This window comes from Bos taurus, chromosome 5 (assembly GCF_002263795.3).
Source record: "Bos taurus isolate L1 Dominette 01449 registration number 42190680 breed Hereford chromosome 5, ARS-UCD2.0, whole genome shotgun sequence".
Lineage (NCBI taxonomy): Eukaryota > Metazoa > Chordata > Mammalia > Artiodactyla > Bovidae > Bos > Bos taurus.
In genome coordinates, this window is record NC_037332.1 from 117,191,919 (window position 1) to 117,208,812 (window position 16,894).

Genomic DNA, 16,894 nt, shown 5'->3' on the forward strand with positions numbered 1-16,894 from the left:
CTCCCAGCATCAGAGTCTTTTCCAATGAGTCAACTCTTCGCATGAGGTGGCCAAAGTACTGGAGTTTCAGCTTTAGCATCAGTCCTTCCAAAGAAATCTCAGGGCTGATCTCCTTCAGAATGGACTGGTTGGATCTCCTTGCAGTCCAAGGGACTCTCAAGAGTCTTCTCCAACACCACAGTTTAAAAGCATCAATTCTTCGGCGCTCAGCCTTCTTCACAGTCCAACTCTCAAAACTCATCAGGCAGTATTTTTAGGCTTCTGTTTTTCTCCTTATGTAAATTATACACGCAAAACAGTTAATGAAAATCTTAAAATACTGGCTAGAAATATTTTTTTAAAAAATTCCCCAAACCATAAACAAAACGAAACGGAGTCAAAACGAAACCAGAGTGAGGGGACACTGACACCGTTTTCCTGGCTTGCCTTGCAGCATCCGAGACCTTAATTCCCTGACCAGGGACCAAGCCCGCTCCCCCTGCAGTGCAAGTGTGGAGTCTTAACCGCTGGACTGCCAGGGCCGTTCCTGCTTTTTTAATCTTTCGAGCTTGAGCTTCAGTTTTGAGGCCTTACCAAGTTCTTGGGACAGAAGGAAATGTCCACCGCAGGCAGTGAGGTGAAGGGGAGAGCCGTCTGAATAAGTCAGGCGTCCCCAGAGGGCACTGTCCTCAGGATTGGGGTGCTCAGCAGCAGCCCCTGTCCACCCCAGGACCCTCCTGCCCAGCTGTGTGTGTGTGCGCCTGTTACCAGGGAGGGTTTAAGGACCTCCTGCTTAAGTGTAAAGATAAAATACCACACTTTAGCGAGGACCGAGGCTGTAGAGCCGTGAGACCGTCATATACACTGCGTAAACTAGTAAAAACTCTTCAAACACTAACTTGCCTTTTCCTGGGAAGTTGGAAGAAACCCATTCTTCTCCCCCAGGTATTCCACTCCTGGGTTATTTGCACTCAGAGCTACACTGTCATGAGCCACATGTGGCCGTTTAAATGAATATTATTGAGAATGTGAAGAACTGAAACATGAGTTCCCTAGTTCCACCAGCCACCTTTCAAGTACTCAGGGCTCCCCTGCGGCTGGTGGCTGCCAACTACACCGTGCAGACCTAAGGCCCTCCCATCACTGCACAGAACTCTGCGCGGGCTGCCAACTACACTGTGCAGACCTAAGGCCCTCCCATCACTGCGCAGAACTCTGCACGGCGCAGAGGTCCTCACAGTGCCCTTGGCCAGCGGCTGCAGCAGCGCTGGGAGCTGTGAGATGTGCAGATCGCTGGGCCCCTCCCAGCCACCTCTTGGGTCAGGTGTTGGGGTGGCCCTCCCTGGTTCCGGAGCACAGGGTGGTCTAGAAAGACTCCTGGGTATGCACAGGCATTCCAGCGGTACTGATCTGTAGCAGCAGGAAAGGGAGGAGACTAAAGACCCGTCGGCAGTAGTGTGTGTGAAGAAACTGGAGCCTCGTTGAGGCGATGGACACCAGCAGTGACCTGCAGCCTGTGAGGCAGCCGCCGTGTATCTCAGGGACACGCTGTTTGTGTTTTATTTGGCTCCACCTTGGTTGCAGCACAAGGCATCTTCGATCCTCATTGTGGCATGTGGGATTTGTTGTTGTTGTTTCTGCATGCGGGATCTTTAGTTGCAGTGTGTGAATTTTTGGCTGTGGCACGTGAGATCTGGCTCCCTGACCAGGGATTGAACCTGGGCCCTTACATTGGGAGGACAGAGTCTTAGCCACTGGGTCACCAGACAAGTCCCAGGGACACGGTGTTCAGTGAAGTAAAAGTCCTCGGTTCACACACTTTGTGTTACATTTATCTAAAGTTCAGATCCAGAAGGAAACAACTGTGGTGCAAAGATTCAGGAAGTCGAGGAACCGATAAACACAGTCGGGGATGACGTTTACTCTCCAAGGGCTGCAGCCTCAAGCAGAGGGCCGGGCTGGCTATGGGGAAGCTTCCGCAGTGAGCGCTTAGTTTTTCTCTCCAGCAGTGGATGGTAAGCCGAAGAATTCTTGTTCCGCTGGTATGCTTTTATTCCCATGTATTTAAGACATATTTTGTATTAACTCAATATTTAGTTAAGCAATTTAGCTAACCAATTTTACTAAAAATAGCAAAATATAAAAGTATTTGGTTGGTCATGAATGAAGTTTTTCCAAAAAGTAAAATTGAGCACCAAAAATATTATTTTAAATACCCAGAGATTCGATGAATATTTCATTCATGTAATCTTAAAGTATATTTGTCAGATTTTGCTTGAATTTTCCTTCCTAGCATTTGTTCTTCCTTTGGGGACATAAAAGGATTAGAAATAAAATGCTGGGCAAAGCTCTGCCAATCGAAACTCAAGCAGAAGCAAAACAGGAATGATAAGATTAAGAAGACTAAGGGAAATTGTGTTGAGTTAATTAAAGATGGCCGTTTTATTGCAGTAAAATAATATTCAAAATATATGTCCTAAGTCACGGAGATAAGAAAACATAAAGCCAGGATCTGATAGAAAGATTACAGTTGTAATGGAGAGCTTTAATTCTCACTTATCAGTGTGCCAGTTACCAAACAGAAAAAAATAATGGCCAAGGATCCGAACGGTATAATTTTTACCGTTGAGTTAATCTTTACTTACCAGGAACCCAGAGAAGGGAGAATAGCTGGACTCTGTTTAGAGGAAGTCACACGGCCGTGTGCATCCCGCCTCCACGCAGGTGTGCCCTGGTGAACGTGCAAAGCATGTGAATCTTCATTTACACAGTGAGGATAAAGTCGTGCGTACCCCCAGGTTGAACGTTTTCAGCACACCAGTGCCGAGTGTGCGACGTCTGACGAGTGTGACGTGTCCGTGAGCCTCCGCCCTTCTGTCCCTGTGTGAGGGGCTGGGGCCCAGACCAGGGAGCTGATCAGCCTCCTTTTCTGAAGATCAGAAGGGCTGCCCCTAACTAGGTAGCGGGGACAGGGGAATCTCTGTAGTTATTATTATCAGTATTATTTATTGCGTCTGAGTGTCAATATACAGTTATCTCAAAACAAATGGTTTAGTGAGAAAACAGCCCCGAGGCCCTTGTCCCCCTGAGCGTCTGGTGTGTATGCCGCAATGCTCGTGTTTGTTGTTTAATCGCTCAGTTGTGTCTGACCCTGTAGACTGCAGACCGCCAGGCTCCTCTGTCCATGGGACTCTCCAGGCAAGAACACCGGAGTGGGTTGCCGTGCCCTCCTCCAGGGGATCTTCCCGACCCAGGGATCAAACCCGCATCTCTTACATCTCCTGTGTTGGCAGGCGGGTTCTTTACCCCTAGCACCACCTGTACACGTGCGTGTGTGCGTGCCAAGTCGCTTCAGTCGTGTCCAACTCTTGTGACCCTATGGACCCTAGCCTGCTAGGCTCCTCTGTCCATGGGATTCTCCAGGCAAGAACACTGGAGTGGGTTGCCATGCCCTCCTCCAGGAGATCTTCCAAACCCAGCAGTCAAACCCATATCTCTTAACGTCTTCTGCATTGGCAGGCGGGTTCTTGACTACTGGTGCCTCCTGTGTGGGTGGAGTTGTGTTTGTACAAGGGGCGAGGTTCTCCAGCGCCTGCCCAAGGGGAGCCGTCAGCCGCTAGTTGGGTCCGGGAAGCTGGTAGGAGGGGCGGGCAGACCACGGGGAGGGGAGGACAGGCCGCAGCAGGTCAGCAGCTGGGCCTGTAAGAACACCCAGGGGCTGATCACTGCTTTCACCAGCAACACGGGCTCTTACCTGCTGGCCCAGGAACAATCCAGAAGACAAGCTGAAGGAAAAACAAAAGACGGTGTCCACAGGGCCTACCTGTTAGAGGGCTGCCTGTGATCGCAAAGGGCCCGCAGCCCTGTGGGCGTCCCTCAGCCTGGGCAGCTCGACTGATGCTTGGGGGCTGGCGCACGGCTCCTCACAGTGGGCGCAGGGGGGCGCGCTTCCCGCGTGTGGCTGCAGGGCTCGCGGCCACATCGTTAATGGCAGGGAAAAGGCACAGACTGCGTGGGCTCCATCTCTTGTTGGTCAGTTGGTTGAGAAACTATGAACAGACACATGTACAGACAGACACACACACAGGTTTTTGTGAGCATACGTGCATTTACCTATTTTGCAGACAAAAGAGAAAAGTCAGTGAAAAGGTAAGCCAGATGCCGGTGGGAAAGGTGTGACTTCGGGGGAGGAGGGGTGGTGTTTGGGGGCAAGTGTGCCACCCGACTTTTCCAAACGCAGCTCGGTCGAGGTCTTTACTGTGGCATCACGTTCCGCTTTTCACAATTACAAAACTCTAAGCAAGTGGGCCTTAAAAAGCATGAACAAAATTAAGGTGTAAAAAACAGACCTCGCTGTATCTCTGGTTGGTGGCCCCAGTGACACGGAGAAACATGACTTCAAGGAGACTCTTGAGCAGTTTGCATGCTCAGCCCTCGCAGCAGACATCTCAAACACAAAACAATTGCCAAAAAATTTAAAATCTGTACTTGGCAATCAGATTGGTAGTGTTAACATTAGTGCTATCTGGAAGCTATTGCTTATGCACACACATTACACATAAATACATACATTAGGGTAAAGCAAATAAGTAGTTATGATAATGTTATAGGAAATAAGATTTTGCACCTAAGAGGAAAGAGAATCAAGCATAACGTCAAAGAAGGAAAAGCTCTGGAATCTTAAATACAAGTCAAGACTCAGTATGAACCTGTGATGTGTTCTCTTTAAAAGCAGTAAAATCCCTTCTTCTGACTTTCTCCACCGAAGATTACTGGGTCCAGTGATGAACCCCGGGGAAGCAGACACCGACCCCCTGGCGCCTCCCCCACCCCCAGCTGGGAGCCTCTGTATCATTTCCTGTGACGAGGAAGGAGGCTCCTCAGGGTCAGGCAGGAATGTTCTAGAAGACTCTGCAGCATCTCATCATATAGAGTGCTGGGACCTCTCCTAGACTGCTCGGAAGCCCAATTTAAAGGGGTCGGAAATGGGCAGATTGAACATCGGGAAATATTGTGACAGCAGTGAATTAAAACACACCAGATAATGTTGGAGTCTGTGAGGTCATCGTGATTTCTAAATTAAACCCTCACCAGCTCGCCTCTGAAGGTTGCCCATACATCACCTGGTGAACACAAGGGATGGTTCCTGTGTGCTTTTCCTTGTTTAGCTCACAGGAGGTTCTTTTCTCTATCGTCAGTGTTTTCTGCCAAATCTGGGAATTCCCTAGAGAATGGCTGTTAGGTGAATGTGGATTCTTTGTGCTCAAATTTGTTTCGAAGCAATAACAGTCTTATTCGCAGCCCTATTTGCAAGGGGGCTGGTGTAAATCCTGGGCTTCCCTTGTTAATTCAGCTGGTAAAGAATCCACCTGCAGTATGGGAGACCTGGGTTTGATTCCTGGGTCAGGAAGATCCCTTGGAGAAGGAATAGGCTACCCTCTCTAGTATTCTTGGCTTAGCCTGGTAGCTCAGCTGATAAAGGATTTGCCTGCAATGCAGGAGACTCAGGTTTGATTACTTGGTGGGCAAGATCCCCTGGAGAAGGGAAAGGTTACCCACTCCAGTATTCTGGCCTGGAGAATTCCATGGACTGTTTAGTCCATGGGGTCGCAAAGAGTTGGACACGACTAGCAGTTTTCACTCACTCCTGGTTTAAGTCTTGGCCCCAGATTGGTGCTTGAGGCCTTTTGAATGTTCGGTCATTGGGAGCTGACAAGCTTTGTCCATAACTGGGAACGGGAACACGGCCTTCCTTCCCTTAATCAGTGTTTTGGTCATTTTCTGAATGCCGCTGTGTGTAGAAGCTCTGGGCCAGCTCCTAGGGGAGACCCAGGAGAGGGCAGGGTGGGTCCTTGTCCCTGGAAGTTCACAGCGCAGGCGGCTCTCAGACCTGACTCTGTGACAGCCTCCTGGGAGCTGGTTAAGAATGAAGAGTCTGGGCCGGGGACAGGAGACTGGGGCTCTGCTTCTGCATCTCCTGGGAGCCGGTTAAGAATGAAGAGTCTGGGCCGGGGACAGGAGACTGGGGCTCTGCTTCTGCATCTCCTGGGAGCTGGTTAAGAATGAAGAGTCTGGGCCGGGGACAGGAGACTGGGGCTCTGCTTCTGCATCTCCTGGGAGCTGGTTAAGAATGAAGAGTCTGGGCCGGGAACAGGAGACTGGGGCTCTGCTTCTGCATCTCCTGGGAGCCGGTTAAGAATGAAGAGTCTGGGCCGGGGACAGGAGACTGGGGCTCTGCTTCTGCGTCGCGCTCAGACTGGACATCTGTTGGTCCGTCTGAGCCTTGTCCACCCGGAGGCACATCTCCTGGTGCCAAGCACTGAGCAGCGTGAAGACACGGGGATGTGAGGCCCGGCTGCTGCCTGCAGGGAGCTCTGCGCCAGCCGGACGTCGTGATTTCTCAGGACGCGCTCACACCCTCGCGTCTCGGGTGACTCCACCACAGGCTGTGCCACGCGCACCTCCCCACCACCGTCTGCTCCCGTAGTCCCCTGGCTGAGTAACCCTCGGGACCCCAGTCCAGGAGGCGGAAAGCCCGACGTTTCGGCCCAAATCCACGTCCTTTGGTGCTGTGTTGTAGCAAATGAGTGGTCTGCCCCTGTCCAGGTGGACACAGGCCCCACGGGGCCTGCAGGCCATGATTGCTCTGCTCTGGGAATCCACCTCGTTCATGTACTGCAGAACGAGAGTTTACAGAGACCCCCTCACGAGGCCGCAGGCCATGCGGGCATGCTGACAGAGGTGGGCGTCCAGAGACCCCCTGTCTTCTGGAAGCGCGTGTGTGGCCCTCGCTCCCTTAGGATCCTGCCTCTGCAGTGCAAACCCTGAGGCCTGTCCTAACATCCTGGGGCCTGAGAACGTGTCTGCTGGCCCAGCACTTGCTTCTCACGGAGGAGCCTGAGGTTCACCGGGAACTGAGCCGTCTGTCTGTCTTTAACAGGGTTCACACTCGGGCTCACAGCGAGACAGGTACTGGGGTGTCAGCTTCGTTCTCAGGCTCTGTCCAGGTGCAGAACTTGGTGCCATGCCCATCGAATGTCACCCTCACCCCAGAGAGTAGACACACACTCTGCCCCACCTGGATGAGCCCGTGGCAGCCGAGGCCGGGTGGGAGCTGGGGCGGGCCTGCTGCCCTGTCTGGGAAGGCAGAGAGGCCCCCATGGACCCGTGTCTTCAGCAGGGAGGGCCTTCTAAGGAGCGAGCTGCACACGCATGTCCTGATGTGTGGTGGGGACTTGGCAGTGAGCCCCGGAGGGAGACTGCATAGGCCTCAGAGTCAGCCAAGGGAGGCCACGGGACAGGGCGGGGAGGGGAGGCCGAGGTGGGCGGCCTTTGAAGCCCCGAGAGCGGGGAGGTGCCTCTGGAGAGACCTGGGGGGAGGCAGGGCTGGGCTGTGGTGGGGGTGTAGGGACCGGTTCTGAGCACGCTCGCCAGACAGGCAGGGTGTACCGCCCACACTCTCCCGGCCATGCCTGTGGATGGCCAGGCGTGCCGGCCTGCTGGTCCAGCAACCGGCAGTGCCACACGTACTCGCAGGGCTGTGATAGGAGCCTGGCTCGTTCACCAGAAGCTGCAGCTCACTCCCTCTCTTTCTGACCTTTCTGCTCTCCCGGCTCGGTTCCGTCTACAGAGAGAACTGAATCTTTGAGTTGTTGGCTGGTGTCATGTCATTTCTTGCTTCAAAGAAAAAGTAATCGGGACCCACAGCAGGATCTTTTTCCCTTTTAATTTGCCAAGAATGTCCTTGACAGACGTTAAGCCGCGGCACAGACCCTCAGGCTGGACAGTGTAGCAGAAAGGCCTGTAAGGTGGTGCCCGCAGACCTGCAGTGATCCTCGGTCTCACGAAGCCGCCAGGCCGTCAGGGGTGTGGTGTTTACGTTTGGGGGTGGGGGCCCTCGCTCGGGCAGCCGAGGTCACTGACTTGTGGTGCTGGCTCTGGCTTGTGCAATCCATGGGGTTTTGGCAGCAGCATTCAAACAATGTCTTTGATTTCATCCATAAAGGAGACACGTTTGCAGCAGGCAGCACGGCACTCGTGATGCATGAACGTGTGGTTCCCCCTCCCCCAACGTCTCCGGGAGGTGCCGGGTGGTCCGTGCCCCAGGGGGCAGAGTGTCATGCGGTCTGCTCCAGTGCCTGTGCTGGGGGCTGTGCCAACGTATTTAAAGCAGGGCCACTGTTTGGCTCTTAACTGGTTTTCACTGGTGTGCCTTGTCTGCATTTAAGGATCAAATCCTCCCTTGTGACTCTGAGCCATAGAAGCTTGTAACTCCTTAGGGACCGTCGACTTTTCTTTTGACTAACTGAGTATGTAAGCCACTCGTCTGTCGTTTCGGAGGACCGAGGACGTAGCACTAGAGAACACCTTTCCGACTGCGGATGGGTCATGAGCTGGGTGACGGTTAATTTTGAGTGTCAGCCAGGCTAGGCCATGATACCCAGATGTTTGGTCAAACAGTGTTCTGGATGTTTCTGTATAACTTGGATGAGCGTAACCTTGAAGTCAGCGGACTCTGCATAAAGCGGACTGCCCTCCAGAGCGTGGGTGGGCCTCATCCAATCAGTGGGAGGCCTGAATGAAACAAAGGCCGACCTCCCTGGAGCACGAAGCCGTTTTGCCTCCGAAGGGAAGGCCTTTGCAGTTGAATAGCATCAGGTCTCCCCTGGGTCTCCAGCCTGCTAGACTTCCCCAGCAGATTTTGGTCTTCCCAGGCCTCTACAGTCAATCTGTGTGTGTGTGTGTGTGTGTGTGTGTGTGTGTGTGTGTGTGTCTCTGTGTGTGTGTGTCTCTGTGTGTGTGTGTCTCTGTGTGTGTGTGTGTCTCTGTGTGTGTGTGTGTGTCTCTGTGTGTGTGTGTGTCTCTGTGTGTGTCTCTGTGTCTGTGTGTGTGTCTGTGTGTGTGTGTCTGTATCTGTGTGTGTGTCTGTGTGTATCTGTGTGTGTGTGTGTGTGTGTCTGTGTGTATCTGTGTGTGTGTGTCTGTGTGTGTGTGTGCTCGCGTGTGCTATGTTATCCCAACACACACACACACTTCCCTGTGGTCCTGTTTCTCCGGAGAACCCTGATACAGCATCACCCAAGGAGTGGAATTTTTTAAATTCATTAGGAACTTTTAAAGAATTTTTCATATTCTTTGTTATTTGATGCTTTTTTTCCAGCTTTAAAATGTTCCTCAGAGTTGGGAATTATTGATAATGTCAGAGCAGCCACAGGAGGGTCACCTTCCCTTTCCCAGACCAGCCTTCCCTGTTGGAGGAGCATCCAGCCAGTGACTCCCGGCATGAATCTGATGGGCCATGACCTTTGTCACCCAGCCATTGGGAATGCCCTGAGACGTGGACAGACACATGCCAATAAGTATCTGGCGAGAGCTAATAGAGATTGGCATAGAGATAATAGATCAGTCACCGTGAGGCCGGCTGGATGGGCATCAGCTCATTTATGCCTCAGGATCCGGCTGCATAATGAAACGTGATTTACAGTTCCATTACGGAACCAGGCCCCAAACACGCGGGTGTCGGTGTGAATTTTAAGATGGCCGTGCTCTGCATCCATGGTAGGTAATTGTGTAATGCACTGGCCTAGTGATGAATATTTCAAAGGAAGTCATCGCGGAGGTTTTGCTTGCACAGCTGAAGTTGGTGCTCTTGAATCCGCACAGAGAACCGGGAACGATTCCCGTCATTTGAATGGCCTCAGAAATCCATCTACGTAAATACACACGCTCGGGAAAATCTCTCGTGCCAGAAGGCCACTCGGTTTTATTTCAGGGCCAAAAATTATAAGGAAAGTTTAATGAGGCAATTAAAGGTGAAAAATTGTTCCTTTTATCACCGTTTCTCTATTATAAAAAATGGAAGGAAAACTGTTTCTTTGCCTGATTGCCTGCTTTTCAAAAAGTGTGTCGTGCGCAACTCATTTGCATTTAGCTAATCGTGTAGTCGTTTTGAACTTCCATTCTATCATTTTATAAGCAAACCTCGATCCACTGCAGAGCCTGACACGCAGTTTGAAGAAAACTCACAACGTTAGGAGGCATCCAGGTCCATCCTCCGCCTCCAGCCAGTGGCTAGGGGAGAGGGGAAGGGCCGAGAGACCCAGGGTCAGTTGGACCGCATTACGTTCTCCTCCTCTGCTGCTGCTGCTGCTAAGTCACGTCAGTCGTGTCCGACTCTGTGCGACCCCATAGACGGCAGCCCACCAGGCTCCCCCGTCCCTGGGATTCTCCAGGCAAGAACACTGGAGTGGGGTGCCATTTCCTTCTTCATCTCCTCTGAGCTTCTCTCAAAAGTCAAGGCTTCTCCCCGGGAGTGAAAACAGGCCCGCAGCCCTGCCCCGGCTGACGGAGGTCAGAATCCAAGGGTGAGGGCCTCCGGGGCAGAGTCAGTGACAGCAGCGACCCTGCGGCCATATGACGCCCCGAGTGGGGCCGGAGCCCCAGGGGTCAGTGGTCCCGCACCCAGGGACCCTGCGAGGGGCCGTTGCCAGTCGGTCGCCAGTGTTTTCCTTCTGTTTTGATCATCAGAAGTCTCTTTAAACTCTTCACTGGAGTCCAGGAGGTTTACGACGTGGCGTTGGTTTCCGCTGTGCAGCGAAGCGAGACAGTTATCCCTGCGCATACGGCCCCTCAGTTAGCTTCTTTCCCATATGGATTGTTGCAAAGCACTGAACAGAGCTCCCTGTGCTGTACAGGAGGCCTTGTTGCTGTTCAGTTGCTAAGTTGTGTCCGACTCTTGCGTCCCCATGGACTGTAGCCCGCCAGGCTCCTCTGTCCATGGGATTCTCCAGGCAAGAATACTGGAGTGGGCTGCCATTTCCTCCTCCAGGGGATCTTCCCGACCCAGGGATCAGATGCGCATCTCCTGCACTGCAGGTGGATTCTTTACCTCCGAACCGCCGGGGAAGCCCACGGTAGGTCCTTATTAGTTATGTGTGTATTTTAAAAGTCTTCAGTGTAGAGAGAAGCACAGCTTACGATGCAGCTCACGCCTGTGTACTCACTACCCAGGTGTGTCAACTCTGACCGTTTATCATTTTTGTTTCCGATTGTTTATTACTTATTTAAAAATTTAATTTCACATATGCCATTCAGGCTTTCTTCCTTATTTTCCAGAGATAACCACTACCTTGAAATTGGTTTTTATAAAATGTCTACATGTGCTTTTTTTAATTTTCATTTTCTCCACATACATATACATCCATAAACAATTTGTATGCTCTTAATGAATATTCTGAAATGTTTTATAAACGGCATCACACGTATTCTTTTGCGACTTGCTTCTTGTGTTCAGCTTTATTTTTTAATACTTACTCATCTTGGTGGATGTCGTTGTATTTCATTTATTTTCACCTTTTATGGTTTCACTGCATGAATGTGTTATAACTTATCCATTCTCCTGTTGAAAGACATCCGAGCTGTCTCTGAGTCTTTTGCAGTTGCCAGCAGCACTCAGTCTTCTCACCCTGTGGCTCAGGGTGTGCCCGGTGTAAGACGGGGCTTTTCTGGGTTACAAGAGGTGACCATCTCGACATTGCATGCTCTCCAGTGAGGCGCGCCCCTGCCCCCAGCACGTGCAGAATTCCTTTCAGCCCACGTCCTCCCCTGAACTCTGCAGTCTCCACAGTTTCTAGGCTTTGTCCGTTTGAAAAACAGGAGCTGACTTCTTCCTTCTACCCACCTTGCTCTCTACATCCCTGCTTACCTGTGAGTGTGAGCAGCTTGTCCCAGGGTGTTCACATCCTTGGCCCGCTTTTCTTACCAGGTAGCCTGTCTTCTTCTGTCTCATAGGGGGATTTTATAAAAAGACGCATGCTGTGGCTCCTGTCCTTTGTCAGTCATATGCACTCTGCAGATGGGGTTTGCTCGTCTGTGACTTGTACCTTTACCGTAATTCTAGTGCCTTTGTCACACGAAAGTTTAAAATTTTTGTGTTGTCAAATTTACTGGGTTTTTTTCTTTTTTAATTGATGCTTATGCTCTTAAGGTTTTGCCTTTGAAGGCTGCTTTGTAATCCACTTTGAATTGGGGCTTATGGCATGAGGTAGGGATCTAATTTTACTCTCTCCTTATGGATAGCCAGCTATTTCAGTATCATTTATCAAATAATCCTTTCTTCCCCAGCTGGTCTGCCCACCCTTGTCTGCCAAAGACAGATGTCCACATTAGCATTAGATTTTGGATGTCTGATCCGATTAGAATGGGAATGGGGCTCTGAGTGGTCATTTCCAAGTGTGTCTGGGACCTTCTGTGAATTGTCTTTTCCTCAGCTAGAGAGGTTTATGGTTTTTAAATGTGGTGTTTGTTATAGGAGCAGTGTTTCTCCTTGGCCTCCAGAATTTCCCGGCCTCAGAATTCCGAGGGTGAACATTTGGTAGGAGACTCTGCTTCCAGGCTTGTTTTTCAGAGAGGTGATGGACAGTGCACTGCCTGTCCAGCCGCAGCCCTGGCCCCCCTTGTGGCTGTTCCGTCGTGCCGACGTCACCAGCAGCGTGTGGTCTGAGCCCCTGCCACCCCGGTGCTGAGCAGCAGAAGCCCGGCCACTTTCTCTACACGTGAGCCTTGCAGGGTAAAGTGCGGAAGACCAAGCAGGAATTTCATGGCGCTCACGGGAGCCCCTGGCGGTGCGATCCCGTCTGGTCCTAGGGTATCTTATCAGCGCAGCTCCGTTTTCTTAATTAGCGAGTAACACAGGGTGACACTGAAATGATCTGAAACATGATTTGCCAGAATGTTCTCTTGTTGTATTAGCCAGAACCATCAGCATCTTGAGGAAAATATCCCTGACCCGCTTGTTAAAGGGTAGGAGTGTTTGCTCTGCAGACCGCCTGGCGGCCCGAGGAGGCTGGAGCGTGGCAGCCCGACGAGGCTGGAGCCTGGTGGCCCGAGGAGGCTGGAGCGTGGCCTCCAGTGCAGGGAGGAACGGCCTGTGGTCGGGGGCACTTCCTGTGGACCGGCGAGCCCTGCCCTTGTCCAGCGGACGTCCTTCCCCTCCTCCACGCCTCGGCCCGCTCCCCCACCTGTGGGCCAGTTGAGTTGGGCCCCGGGAGCAGAGCCCAGGCTTGGACAGGACTGTCCAGACCAGGCTCACCTGGTTTCTGAAGCCACCCGGGCTCGCAGGAGTTTTTCCTGAGTGCTGGCTCTGGGCCCAGGGCTGTGGCTGTGGGTGCACGTGGCAAGCGCAGGGACGGGCCGGCAGGGGGGTCACCTGGGGCGGAGGCTGGCCCGGTGGGATGGGGCCCTGGATGCCGTGAGGGGCCGTTTCCTCCGGATCTCCGACGGGGGGAGGTTTCCAGCCGAGCAGTGGCGGGATCATAGGAATGGGGGGCTGAGACTGTGGCAGGGCACTCCCACCACCCCGTCCGCCTCTCCCCAGGGCTGCAGGAGGAAATGAGAAGCTGGCGTCTTTGCCCCTCCTATCCCAGCATAAGCTCCCACGCACGAGGCCTGCTTGTGGGTCCCGTCTCCTGCCGAGCAGCCTTGCCAGCTCCCTGGCTTCCTTCTCCTCCCAAGTCATCTGGAGCCTGGGGAGGTGGGAGAGGAGGGTTTGCAGCCTGGCCCAGTGCATGGCGGCTGGAAGGCCTGGACCGGGGCAGACCCTCCCCAGAGCCGGCTCTGAAATGGCCCCCACGCTGTGGCTCCTGGGGTGAGCGCTGGGGGTGCCCACTGTGGTCATCGAGAGCCCTGCCCTGGGGGCTTCCTGGGGGCATGTCCTTGGTCCCTGGAGAGTGCCGCGTGCTCCTGCATCCCCCGGGCTTGTTGTTAAACGGCTGGTCCACTTGGCTGATTTCACACCAGTCGGGAAGGCCCCTATCGTAGGTGCTGGATCCCGAAGATGATGGAGACCCCCTGTTCCTAGGGGGCCCCGGCCGTGGGCTGTGTGACGTGCTGCCTCCTCGTCTCTCCCACTCCGGGCAGCCGATGGGGATATTTATTGTCCAGGTTAAGCTTCATTAAAGCAGAAGCCCACTTTCCATTAGGATATGAAATTTTTATTTATTAAATTGTTATTTTAGTGTAATTTACCAAGTCATTGAAGGCAAACAGTCCACTTAAGTGAAGCTGTAAACCTCCGTTTTCCCCGAATGCCGTGTTCCCGTGAACGCGTGGCTCACGCCGCGCTCTGCTCGCCAGCTTGGGAACGTTGTGGTGGCAGTTCCGCACCGTGTTGGCACCGGGGACTGACTTCGTGGAAGACGATTTTTCCACGGACCAGATGGATGGCTCTGGGGTGCTTCGAGCACATGGCGTTCATTGCACACGGGAACCTAGAGCCGCTGCTGACTGAAGGCACAGACCCACAGCCCGGGGTCGCGGACCCGTGTTATGGGACACAGACTCTGCAGCCCACCCTCCTGAACGCCGAGTGAGGGGCTGGCACCTGCCAGGTCATTCCCAGGCCTTTGCCCGGTGGCGGGGAGCCCCCGGCAGGAGACTCATCTGGAACCCGTCCAGGGGCCGAGCAGCTGCTGCCACTCGCCTTTGTCAGCCGCGGCCGTGGCCGTTAGGGAAGAAGGAAGGAAAGCACCTCCCGTCAGGACCCCCGAGCGCAGCCCTGCACTCACGCGGATTTGCAGTCCCAGTTCATTTCGCTCACTCGTCTACAGTATTTCAGGCTGAAGGTTTAGTTGAAGCCGGTCTTGGGATAATAGCGAGGGCCTTTGGCTTCTGGCATAAGTAAATACGAATTTTTTTTTCCCCCTAAAGAAAAACATTTTCGATACACATCTCAAAGACTTCCAACAGATAGAAGTTACAAAGAACATGTCGACAAAAAAACGAGTGAATAGTCAATCTAAGAAAAAAGGGTCTTCCCAGGTGGCGCTCATGGTAAAGAACCCACCTGCCAATGCAGGAGACACAAGAGATGAGGGTTTGATCCCTGGGTCAGGAAGATCCCCTGGAGGAGGAAATGGTAACCCACTCCAGTATTTTCCACGGACAGAGGAGCCTGGTGGGCTACAGTCCATGGGGTCGCAAAGTCAGACATGACTGAAGCAACTTAGCATGCCTTTTATTCAGGCCAACCTGAAGATAATAACCTGGGAGACAGTCTTTCAGAAAGCTCTGAGGACTGTTCCTCCCATTAGAAGCTGAAGCACAGGTATATATTAGTAGATATTTGAGAGAAGGAGTTCCACATCAGATGACAGATTGACAGTTTGCCTACTCCAGATCTGCACGTACGAGGCAAGCAGTAGGTCATCCTGAGCCTCACAGGGTTAAGGCTTGCTGTCTCGCCTTTTTGGTGCCGGGAGAGAGTTGCTCTTGGCGGGGAGCAGGCGGTCTGTGTCTCCTGGGGGTCTGCTTCACGTGTCGGGGCACAGTGCACGCCGGCGAGGAGCAGTGACCTAGGCAGAGAGGGATTTGTGTCAGACACTTTTTGTCCTGCCTTAACAGTAAATTTATTTCATCACACACAAGCTCTGAGAGGGGGAATCCCTAACGTCCGAGGAGGCAGGCTACCAAGAGTGAGACTCAGCAGAGAGAACGGGCTGCAGAAAGAGAGCCACAGAGACCGCAGAGTTCAGAGTTACCTGTGATGTGCTGGAAAACAAGTTCAACGTGTTCAAAGTGATGAAAAAGGAACACAGTGAGCGCGAAAGGAGGAGGAGAGGGAAACTCACAATTTACAAAGCCGGCCTGAGAAGCCACGCAAGTTTCAAATGTGACAGATGAGTCGGACAGGAGTTGTGATCCAGCTGAAGAGACGACCAGTGAACTGGAAGACAGAGTGGAAGAAAGTGCGTCTCCTGGAGAGACGAGAGGTGGCGCTTATGAGCAGAGAGGTTGAGTGAAGTGGAGAACACGGAAAAGGCCTCACCGCCACCGCACCTAGGTTCTGAGAAAACACAGAGAGCTGGAGGGGGATGCGGTGGATGTCTGCCTGGCCGCATGGGTGACAGTTTTCCAAAACTGATGGAAGCTCCCACGCTCAGAGTAGCTCTAGCAGAATAAATATTACAAGGAAAATGCGCAGCATCCAAGACAAGCAGGGTATCACAGAAGCAGCCGGAAAGAGGAGCTTGGTTTCCTACTGGGGAATGTGGCTCATCTCAGAAGCAGCCGGAAAGAGGAGCTTGGTTTCCTACCGGGGAGTGTGGCCCAGGACCTTGGGGAGTGAGGCCCAGGACAGCCGCCCTGACCTCCTTGCTGTGTCTGGAACCTGCCGGCAGCCTCGAGCCTCAGGGCCTTTGCCTTCCCCCCCAACCCTGATGTCTGCACGGATGGCCCTCTTTGGGTCTCTGTTTGAATGTCACGTTAGGCGACTGAGCGCTGTATGTAACACACCAGCCCCTCCCTGAGTGCCCCTGGTGTTTCCCATCCTTCTTCCTCACCTAGTATTTTTTTTCCAGAGGGTGTCACCATCTTATGCAATGTGGATTTTATTTTTTTTTTACTTAGTAAACTGTTAGCAGCATCATGCAGCTGTCACACCGACATGGCATCACAGTGCAGGGGGCACCCTGGGCACCCTGGCTGCGAACCTTGGTGGCGTTTGTCTGAACTGAGGCAGCGGCCGAGGAGGGGCTTTGCAGCGTTCCTGCCGTCCACACTTGGCGGTCACCGTCGTGGCCAGGCAGTGCCCGGGCGGGGTGCCTGCTCTGCTGCCTGCCTCCCGGCCGGGGCCAAGAAATCAGCCTCTGTGGGGAAAGCGGGGGCCCCCCTCCCACGGGGCTGCGTGGAGTGGGGGCCCCTGAGACTGGCCTTCTGTCATCGCTGCCCATCATCCATGCAGGAAAGCCACGGGGCCTGCTTGCCCTGCACGTCCGCTGTGGCTGGCCACCAGATCAGAGAAAACCGTCTTTGTTTTAATGAGACGAGAGTCAGGAGCGAAGGCCTTGCGTGCCGGCGTGCCGGCTGGCCGGCTCCGTGTTCCCGGCCGGCCCGTGGGGGCCGTGCCCTGACCTTCTCC

General features: G+C 53.1%; 1 protein-coding gene across 2 annotated transcripts in view; it reads left to right on the forward strand.

Moving 5' to 3' along the window:
* Positions 1-16,894, forward strand: part of TBC1D22A (TBC1 domain family member 22A) — a 256,637-nt gene that overhangs the window by 217,907 nt on the left and 21,836 nt on the right. Inside the window, exon 12 of one of the 2 annotated variants that reach the window (XM_005207532.5) lies at positions 1-16,894. This exon is cut by the window's left edge and continues 23,639 nt beyond it. The gene's annotated coding sequence lies outside the window, so the exon portion shown is untranslated. 2 annotated transcript variants of the gene reach the window in all.